Here is a 9744-nt window from a genome sequence, read left to right on the forward strand (position 1 = left end):
GCAGCAAATAAAGGTGTCATCAATGTCCTAACCCCGAAACATCCTAAGCATTATGTGGGCCATGAAATACACATGTAGTGATATTCTGTAAAAAGACAAGTAGCCAATGATTGTGCACTTTACTCAAAATAAGATACAAACTGGAACAGCATTCTGCAACAGTAACTAATAACACACATGCAAGTTTGCTAATTAAAAAGCTCATATTTCACTTCTGTAACTTTGAAATAGGCGGTTTACTACCTGTTTGTCATGGGCTTTCAAAATGCCAGCCAAAGAATCTGCAATATTTCCAGTTTTGGATACCTTCTGCCTAAACAAGGTCATCAAGTGTGGGATGTGATGATCAAGTTCTGCATAGAATGTGTTGTGCGGGTTCTGGTTTGTGATCCGCTGGAATTCTGCACACACCTAAGTAAACAGTAACAGAATACGTTTATAAGTGATGCAGTTAGCATTAAGCTTCAAAAATTTCATAATAACTCTGGGAAATATTTCAGAATCTGGAGGAATTCCATAAGAGTCAAAACTTCAGCTTTTCGGTGATCTGCAAGGTAAATGGCAATCCAGTGCTTTCCGGGTTTATCATGGGGGTTTGTGTTTACGATCATAAGCAGAGGTCTGGCAGCCAGCTTCTCCTTGGACAGTTGATTTGAAGGGAATACATCCAGAAAATGGCTGCGTGTCAGTGGCCCCGATGCAAGGGTGGTCCTGAGCTGCTCGGTGTCCAGAGGCCGCATGTCTGAACATGTCATGGCTTAACTGCCAGCACATGTTAATTTCAATGATGTTGTCACAAACTGCACACACAATCATATTCAGTGTATCTTGCAGTGGTTCAGCAAATCTTATTTCAGCCCTGAGGTTGCCTGTTTTGATGACTGAATCGTGTCCTGTTGATTCCATATCAGTGCTTAGGTTGAATGTAGAAAGTGAATCCCGTCTAGCAAACTCTTCACGATCGACTAACAGTGCCGTATCTTTCATCCTCTTGTCTGCGGTTTCCACCAGTTGAAAATATTCTCTGACACAGTGACCATTAGTAAAATCAGGCTGCAGAGGCTGCTGGGTATCTACTCTCCATCCAGGTAAAGAGCCATGAAGTTGATGTTGTTATGTTTAAAATTAGGGCTTGTGTGTGAAGTTACCACTGAAGGCCGCGTTGTCAACAAATCCAAAAACAACCACTATTGGCAGCTGTCCCAGAAACAGGTTTTCCTGGTTGCAGACACGACTCCCAGTAGGTATGCTGAAAAAGTACTAAATGTGCATCACTATTATACATCCTAAGGTTTTTGAGAGGTGTATGTCCCACCCCCCTGGCATTTCCTGTATCCACCTGCTGCCAACTTATTTATAGGGCAGGGTGTTTCCCCGACTCTGCCCCGTTGTCGTGTGCGCGATGTTTGACCGGAATCGGTCCTTTTGTCAGTCATGCGTAAGGAAAATGGTTCAGCCGGTCTTGGTCCTAAAAACAGGGGCTGATCATCTTTGTGATCTGAGATGGACCTTCAGGACCCTGTAAGGTGTCAAAAAGGTAAGTCAGCAATGGGATGGAGCAGACATCCTGGTCCTATCTGCGTGCAGCGCCCGGGGTGTGTACAGAGAGTACAGAGAGCGTGAGTGACAGACCCGGTTAGAGGAAGTACCAGAAAACTTTAGAGAAAATCTATTACACACCCAAGGAACCTGGTAGCGTATCTCAAACACACCCAGGGCATGCCATTACCTTGCCCACCATGTAAAACCATGCCCTTTATAAAGCAAGGCATATTTCAGATACCAAAGTGTCTAAAAAACATGTTTTATTCAATAATTCAAAATAAAAAGATGCCAAAGTGTTTTAAAACAACAAGTTTTATTGAAGCAAAATTCCAAACATAGCAAAATAAGATCTGGTCTTCACTTTGAGTTACAAATTGTTTGCTATACATTAAAATTGTTTAAAGTATGAATAAAAGAAGGAGAAACAGCAGTAAAATATTCACACAAGCTTATTTGTATACAGATTAGCAATTCACTTGAAAAGAAAACAAAACACAAGAAAATGTATAAATATACGAGTACGCAAATGAAAATGCAAACCAGGTCCAAACCCATCAGTGAGTCGGTAATACACCTAAAATAAAATGTTTAAGCCAGCACATACTTTATATATTTGTATTTCACTACATTATGTCAGCCTATTTTCTCTGTTTAGAACAGAGCCGACCACATAACGCTGGTCTTCACAGGCTGAATCAGTTGTGCGTATCCATCACTGAGTGTCTCTCTCTGCTCATATTCAGCTATAATATCATCCACATCATTCTTGATAGCTTTACGAAAACAATGGAGATTATACATTTTTAACAAAGCAGCACACAGGACACAAGTCTATCTCATCAAGCCCTTTGGAGCATCAATAAACTGTTTATATTCAATAAATGGTTTAGAGAACCAAAAATTACAAATGTGTCCATCTGGTATCCATTTGTTCTCTTGACATTCAGCGCATTTTTCTCCTAAATGTTCAACAGAGCTAAACACATAAGCCCAGACGACTGAGCGACCAATTGTGGTCATAATTAATCTTTTCTAGCAGATATAAAATAAGGAGAAGACCTTCTATAGGTTGTATTACGTGTCACGCTGCAGGGATCTGGTTTTCCTTGTTCTAGTTGCTGAGTCTCAGTTCATCTGACAACAAAAAAACTAAATACAAACATCCGACAGAAAATACGACACAAACAGGTCTTGTTTAGCATGGATAATGCAGTTTGTTTAGGTTTCTGTAAATCGATTTTGGCTTTAAAAAATAACTGTAATGGTGATTAGAGACAAGTTCAAATCTTGGGTTTTGCTGCACGGTGCATCTTTTGTATAAGCTGAAAAGTGTTTACTTCAGCAACAAACTGCTTCAGACAGTTGAGAATATGAATTTTAGTCAGTTTCACAATTCTTAATCCACACAATGGTTTAAACATAGAAAACACCGTTTGTGTTAATCTTTAAATACTGATCTGTTGACAGATGCTGGAAACACAAGGGTGCATCTCCTCAGAATCAGATTCTAGTAAAAGACAAGTGTGCCCATCCTGAGACTCGTCACCCAAACGGCATGCTAAACAAGACCCCGTTAATACGTCTCTTACACAGCTACTGACCACGTGAGCTACAACAGACTTCACACAACGCTTCATTAAAATCAATCCGGCTCTGTGACTGTGATGGCTGACAAGTGTTTGGAGAATTACACACAGGTCTTGAGACTTCAGATTTGAAGTTGAACAAGCTTTTACAATGTGTTTAAAGACCTCACCGCCATCTTAAAGTCAGTCTATAATGGGGAAAAAAAGAAAAGTTATATTCCCACACGAAACATATACATATTCCTGACGGGGTATCAGCACAACATAGGATTCTGGACATTATTTCAGAAGCCAACTGGACGGCTTTCTCAACAGAATCGTCATTACTGTTGGAGCAGATATAAGCCACACGTCTTAAAAGACACAAAAACGTACCACGTGTCATTACAGGAATGGTATTCCCTATTGATCTGTAGATACATCTAGTCACACATGAAATAGCCATTAGGGTTTTTAAATTCGCCCTTCTGCCCTAAAAAAGGAAACACACCACTAAGGCAGGCATTCTCTCAGTAAGCCTTTCAATGTCACAAATTAAATCTTTAACTTCTGGTTTTAAAGCATCTTTCTTTTTATCGATAAGAACTTTCAAAGTGGCTGAAAGCTCTTCTTTTGCATAATACTTGGGCTCCCCACATGCAATCTGTCAAGTTAAAATAAAATAAAATCAGAACCTATTTAGTACCGCCATTCAAATAGACTGAACAGAAATGTTCTTAAAGTCCAGACTCACCATGTCCAAGGTCGTGCTGTCTAGGCCAGGTGTGTCCGTCTTTTTCTTGTCAAAAGTCGTGCTGAATCCAGCTGGTGCTTCGGTCTTTTACACGGACTGGTGAGTTTCTCTTTTTGGCACCTCCTTTAAAGAATAAAGTAAAATAGGTGTGAAAGTCAAGAAAAGGCAATACAGCTGTGAAAGCCAAGAAAAAAAACATCTCTGAAAGCCAAGAACATTTATAAAAGGCATCCATTCAAAATGACCTGATTAGACTTCTCTGCTTCACCTCCACATCCTACAGACTGGTATTCTTCTAAAATGATGACATCGGCCTCTGCTTTATCGGTTGGTTTCATTGTTGTAGAATCCATGTCTTGCTTCTTTCTAGTAAAAGAAAACAGATGATGGTGTGTCGAGATAGATAGATAGATAGATAGATAGATAGATAGATAGATAGATAGATAGATAGATAGATAGATAGATAGATACTTTATTAATCCCCAGCAAGAACGCTTGACTGGCCAAGCAACACAGGGACACGGGTAAGCGTAGCTGGTTAAAACCTTGTAAAGTGGTGGGCTCAGCCAACCTACTTCAGCTCGGTCAAAAGAACTGTTAGCTGCTAAACAAGCGTCGGTGTCTCCTTCTGACCTTAACAGCAGTGGACAATGCCAGCCTGCTAGGTCTCGGTCATAAGGAGATGACCACCAGCGCTTACCACAACATACCCAATTCTTATTATTCACGAGGCCCGAGGCTTTCGGTCCCATCACATGTCTTTAAAAATTCTTTTTTTAGAAAAATTTGAGCGTCTATTAGATGTTTCTATAAAGGTGCTATACATGCATGAGAGTGGGTGGAAATACTTGACAACGGGTCCTACGCCGACAGATAATAAAGTGATTTTTCTTCTATTACACAGCGAACATTATTATGGAATTTTAGATGCGAAGAAATTTATCGGGGCTAATTATTTTTGTGAAATTTGTCATGCTGCATATTCTGACAAAGATCGCCATGTTTGTGCCAATACTTGCAGGGCCTGCCTCGATGCTTCTTGCATTGAAGTAACAGTCTGTTTAATTAGATGTCCGATATGAAAATCATCTGTCAATCAAACGACAGCCTCGGTAAACACCAAAATAAGCAAACATGCGAGTCGAAAAGAAAACTGCGCTTGTTGTCAGTGCTACGGCCCTTACTCATGTTTGCAAACTGAACTTATGCTCACATTGCAAAGAAACAATCATGAGCTGCGACAGTCACTTATGTTATATGCAACCATTGTTAAAGAGCCCGGTATCAAAAAAAATATATATTTTATGATTTTGAATGTCAGCAAGACACTGGTGTACATGAACCGAATTACATATACGCTTTACACATGGACGGTACCATAAGCTGGGAGTTTGATTGTGTTGAAAGATTAATCTCTACGTTTATAGATAAAAAGTTTAAGAATTACACTTTTATTGCACACAATGCAAAATCCGACCTAGACTGGCTATAGAATTTTATAGTGTAGAAAATATGATGCCAGACAAGAAGAAAGATTTTCTTTTATGATATTCTAAACTCTTGACCATGAGTATTTTACAAAATAGTGCCCTATCACCGCATGAAAAAGTGGAATTGTATTTTCATACTTTGCAGCGATATCTGAGTCTATTGAGACAACGGGAATCACAGAAGTCTACATTGACTCTGATTCTACCAGAAACTGAAGCGCCATCCCAGACCACATCGTTGCACCAACCACTGACAGGAGTGATATTGTCATAAGAGATGTTTTGGAATCCGTCTCTCAGAGACACCGATAAAAACGGAAATGCTAATTCAGAAAATGACACAAAACCCGTGCACAACGTCCTGGAATTAAAGAGGGGAATTTTTATATAAAGGCACACCTGTTATTGGCACAAATATGGCTGATCTGATCAAGTTCGCCATGCAAACACGAACATTAAACAGGTTGGAAAACCAAAAGGTTGGGATTTATTCTTTAATGCTATGGCCGAAATTTAACGTACCCGGTTCCATTTTTCCGAACATGGGCGTTCGGGTTTTATTTCAAGAGTTTAAAAAAAAAATCCCAATGCGATTCAAACAGCCAGTAAACAGCTGCATTTTCATTCAACAAATCCTGAACGGGGCGCCAGCCTGGGCCGTTCTAGACAGGCATATTTAAGGGGGCAGACAGAAATGTGAAGGGGGCACATGGTGGTGACGGAGGCGGGAAAGGGGTGGTGGTGGGGGTGTTCTGGATAACTGTTTTTGTCATGTCATTGTATTGCACTTCATCAGACCTCTACCCTAAGACCTGTCCAACTTGGGTGTCCCACCTGAAGGCTAAGCTTCTACTGGTGTACCTCTTATGGTCACTGAGGCACGTAAACCCCCTGACCACGATAAGGTGGCAATCCCTCAGGAGGAAAACTGAAAAATAAAACAACAAAAAATAAAATAAAATATTCCTCATCAGATTATAACAACTAAAAACATGACATTTACCTTAATTGGATGGCCTATTTCAAATATATTCGAACCCAACAATAACACTTCTCACTATTGCCAATATTAACAAAACTAAAAAGGGTAGGCCAAGTTATAAAAAAAAATCAATTCACCAAGTCTTGAAAAATCCATCCATCCATTTTCCAACCCGTTGAATCCAAACACAGGGGTCTGCTGAAGCCAATCCCAGCCAACACAGGGCACAAGGCAGGAACCAATCCCGGGCAGGGAGCCAATCCACCGCAGGACACACACACCCACAATCCAGTCCACCTAACCTGCATGCCTTTGGACTGTGGGAGGAAACCAGAGTACCCAGAGGAAACCCACACAGACACGGGGAGAACATGCAAACACCACGCAGGGAGGACCCGGGAAGCGAACCCGGGTCTCCTAACTGGGAGGCACCAGCGCCCGTCTTGAAAAATAAAACTGAAAAATAGAATAAAAAAAATAAAATAAAATAAAGAATAAAATAAAATATCCTTCCAGATCTTTACAACCAACAACATAAAATTTATCTTAATTGGATGGCCTAATTCTCAAATAAATTTGCAAAATAAATTAAGAATAAAATAAGACCTCTCAATATAGCCAATATTTACAAAACTAAAAAGGTTTGGCACAGTAATTTAAAAAAAAGATTCACCATGTCTTTTCCTACAATTCTCAAACTAATTTGTAAAACACAACAGATTTAGAACAGAATATTTGAACTTTTTTCTTCTTTTTTCTTCTGTTTTTGTATTGTTTTAAGCTTGTTTGTTTTGTAAGCAACTGAACTCTCTGTTTGTAACTGAACAGCTCCGCTCTCCTTCCTCCTCAATCCGCTCTACAACAACAGTCTCCTGTTTCCCTTTGCAAAAACTCTTACAAATTCATCGTATCCAAGTTATTTGTTATGGACTTCTCATGGGCCAAGATCACCAAATTCCTCTTTCTTTTATGTCACATGGTGTGACGATAGGGGGTTAGGACCTGTGACAAAGTGGAGAAGGAACTCTCACACGATACTGAAGACACACCAATGACCAGGGCTGTTACGTACAATTTATGCAACTCAGTAAAGGCTTCCTTGTACTCCTGCAGGAGTTTACACACAGTGGACAGGTCTGTTTCCTTTGAACATTTTTTGAGCAGCATCTGTTTTGCCACAAGAACTTCATTTTTCAGACTTACAACATCTGCTATAGTGCCAGCCATCACAGCCAGAGGGTGCAACAAGGTGGGATCTAGAAAAGTGCTAGATTTGGGTGCAAGACTAGATATGGCTCTCATCAGGTCAATATTCTTGTGGGAAAATCTAGTTTCCATTTCTGAAATGGCCCTGTCAAGGATGTTAAGCAGGGATCTTTTCAGAGACTGATGGGGGGAAATGGTAGGGTCACCAGACTCTGTATGGCCCAAGGTTGAGAGTACAACACTTTGACCCCGGTGTTTGCTCATTGTTCTCCTTCTCTTTGTTGGATGTGACTCATCCTCAGCAAGGGATGACACTCCCCAACATCACGGATGTTTTTTAAGGAGTCCCATGCTGCACTAACAACCTCAGAAGCTCTGCACAGATCAACTGACTGAGACTGTAGAATAGCATTTGCTGGTTTCAAGACACCAAGCACCCGCAATGGGAACTTTTCAGTCTCAAAGAAGTGATGCCTCTTAATTTGGCATAGCAGGCCTGATGCCTCGGTGCACAGGCAACTGCAGCATCATCATCCTCTGTCATCTCAGATAGGATTCTAAAGATTTGTTCTTGATTGTCCACAGTGCACCTTGTCACCTCATAGTGGCTTGTCCATCTGATCTCAAGCAGCCTTTTTAGACAAGATGCATCATGTTTATTGAGCACATAGTGGTGGTGAACAAAGTTGTGCAGTGAACTAGATAGGCTAAAAAATCTTTTTGCACACGGCTCACTCTGCATGGCATGCACAAGCACTAAGTGCAGTTGGTGGATGTAGCAGTGGATGTATGGGACATACCTGTCAAACCTCTTTTGGAGCAGAGCTTGTACCCCACCTCTAACCCCACTCATCACAGAAGCCCCATCATAACACTGGCTCAGTATACTGTCAGCACTGTAGCCAGCATCACAAAGGTGTAACAGGATCTCAGAGTTGATGGACTCTGAATCAAGTTGTTACAAGTCAAGCAACCCAAGAAGATGCTCCTCTGGCATGGAATTTCTGACAAACCGTATTATCACAGACAAATTTTCCACATTGCACCTACCCTGGCTCCATCACTTTTGAGGCAAAACCCTGCAGAATCAGCACTCTCATATTTTTTCCTGACTTCTCCAAGCACCATGTCAGCCAGTGTTTAGATAATTTCATTTTGGATATCCTTACATGTGTATTTTGCATTTTTTGGGATACCCTTAGCAATGCTTGCTAGCTTCTCATCCTTCTCTAAGGTATATTCCATCATTTTTAGAAAAATACCTGAAGCAATGTCATCATCATTACCCACTGCACCCACGGAGCCCCAACTCATTTACACAGAGAAGCCTTATAGCACTACTAATACTCTTGACATAGTAATGTTTTTTTTTTCAAGTTCTGTTTTACCAACCAACATTGAATCCACAGTCCCCCGTGTGGCCTCTCAGTCCAGATGGTTGAATCATGCACATGGCTGTGGCTGGACACATGCCTCTGTAGCCCCTTGTCTCAATCAAGTGCTGCTTTCCAGTTGTTAAAACCAGTTAAGGTAAAACTACATCCCTCTCATTAACAGTGCTGCCATATTTCCGACAGGTGAACAGAAGCATGCGTCCCACACAACAGAGTACTCCAGCCATGGTTGTGTGCGGTACCAAGCAGGATTGAATGATCTTAATGTTGTACCACCAAATACACGTTTGGGGTAACTACCCAGTATTGGCTGGGATGGTGTATTGCCTTTTAAGTCACTGGGTAGCTGAGCGGGTTGCTTTGGGTCAGCAATTGTTGGCAGAGGTACAGGAGAAGCAGTGCCTGTTGATGCCACAGGAGTAGACATGCTAGCTGATGTCTCTGATGTACCAGCAGCAGCATCATTGCTACTGCTATTGGTACAGGCAGGGGCAGCGTCACACTTTTTAAAAGCTTGGAAGAAAGGATGCATCTCACAGCATTAACTTTCCCTTTGTGAGCTGCTGGAAGCTGGGGTGGAAAGTGAATAATCTTTACTAAAATCGCTGTGATTACATCAGTATATGAAATGAGAAAACTGTTGAGTGCTGAGGTGAAAGCTGGGGCGAGGCTTTGTGTTTGGGTCTGACAGACAGACACAACCCTCCAGTGTAGCAGACACGCTCACAGTGGTGCTTGTGGGATCGAGAAAGAAACACTTCTCTACCAGACTGAAACTGTGAGAAGAACAATGGACTAGTCCCCCATG

At 41.2% G+C, this 9744-nt stretch overlaps 1 long non-coding RNA gene across 1 annotated transcript; it reads right to left on the reverse strand.

Moving 5' to 3' along the window:
* Window positions 1-2631: 2631 nt before the first annotated feature.
* Window positions 2632-5959, reverse strand: LOC120519588. Its single transcript, XR_005631584.1, has 4 exons — window positions 5877-5959; window positions 4110-4230; window positions 3622-3987; window positions 2632-2679 (listed from the first exon to the last, which is right to left on the reverse strand). It is a non-coding gene; the product is annotated as an uncharacterized LOC120519588 (long non-coding RNA).
* Between the last annotated feature and the right edge of the window lie 3785 nt (window positions 5960-9744).

Source organism: Polypterus senegalus, unplaced genomic scaffold, assembly GCF_016835505.1.
Source record: "Polypterus senegalus isolate Bchr_013 unplaced genomic scaffold, ASM1683550v1 scaffold_1627, whole genome shotgun sequence".
Lineage (NCBI taxonomy): Eukaryota > Metazoa > Chordata > Cladistia > Polypteriformes > Polypteridae > Polypterus > Polypterus senegalus.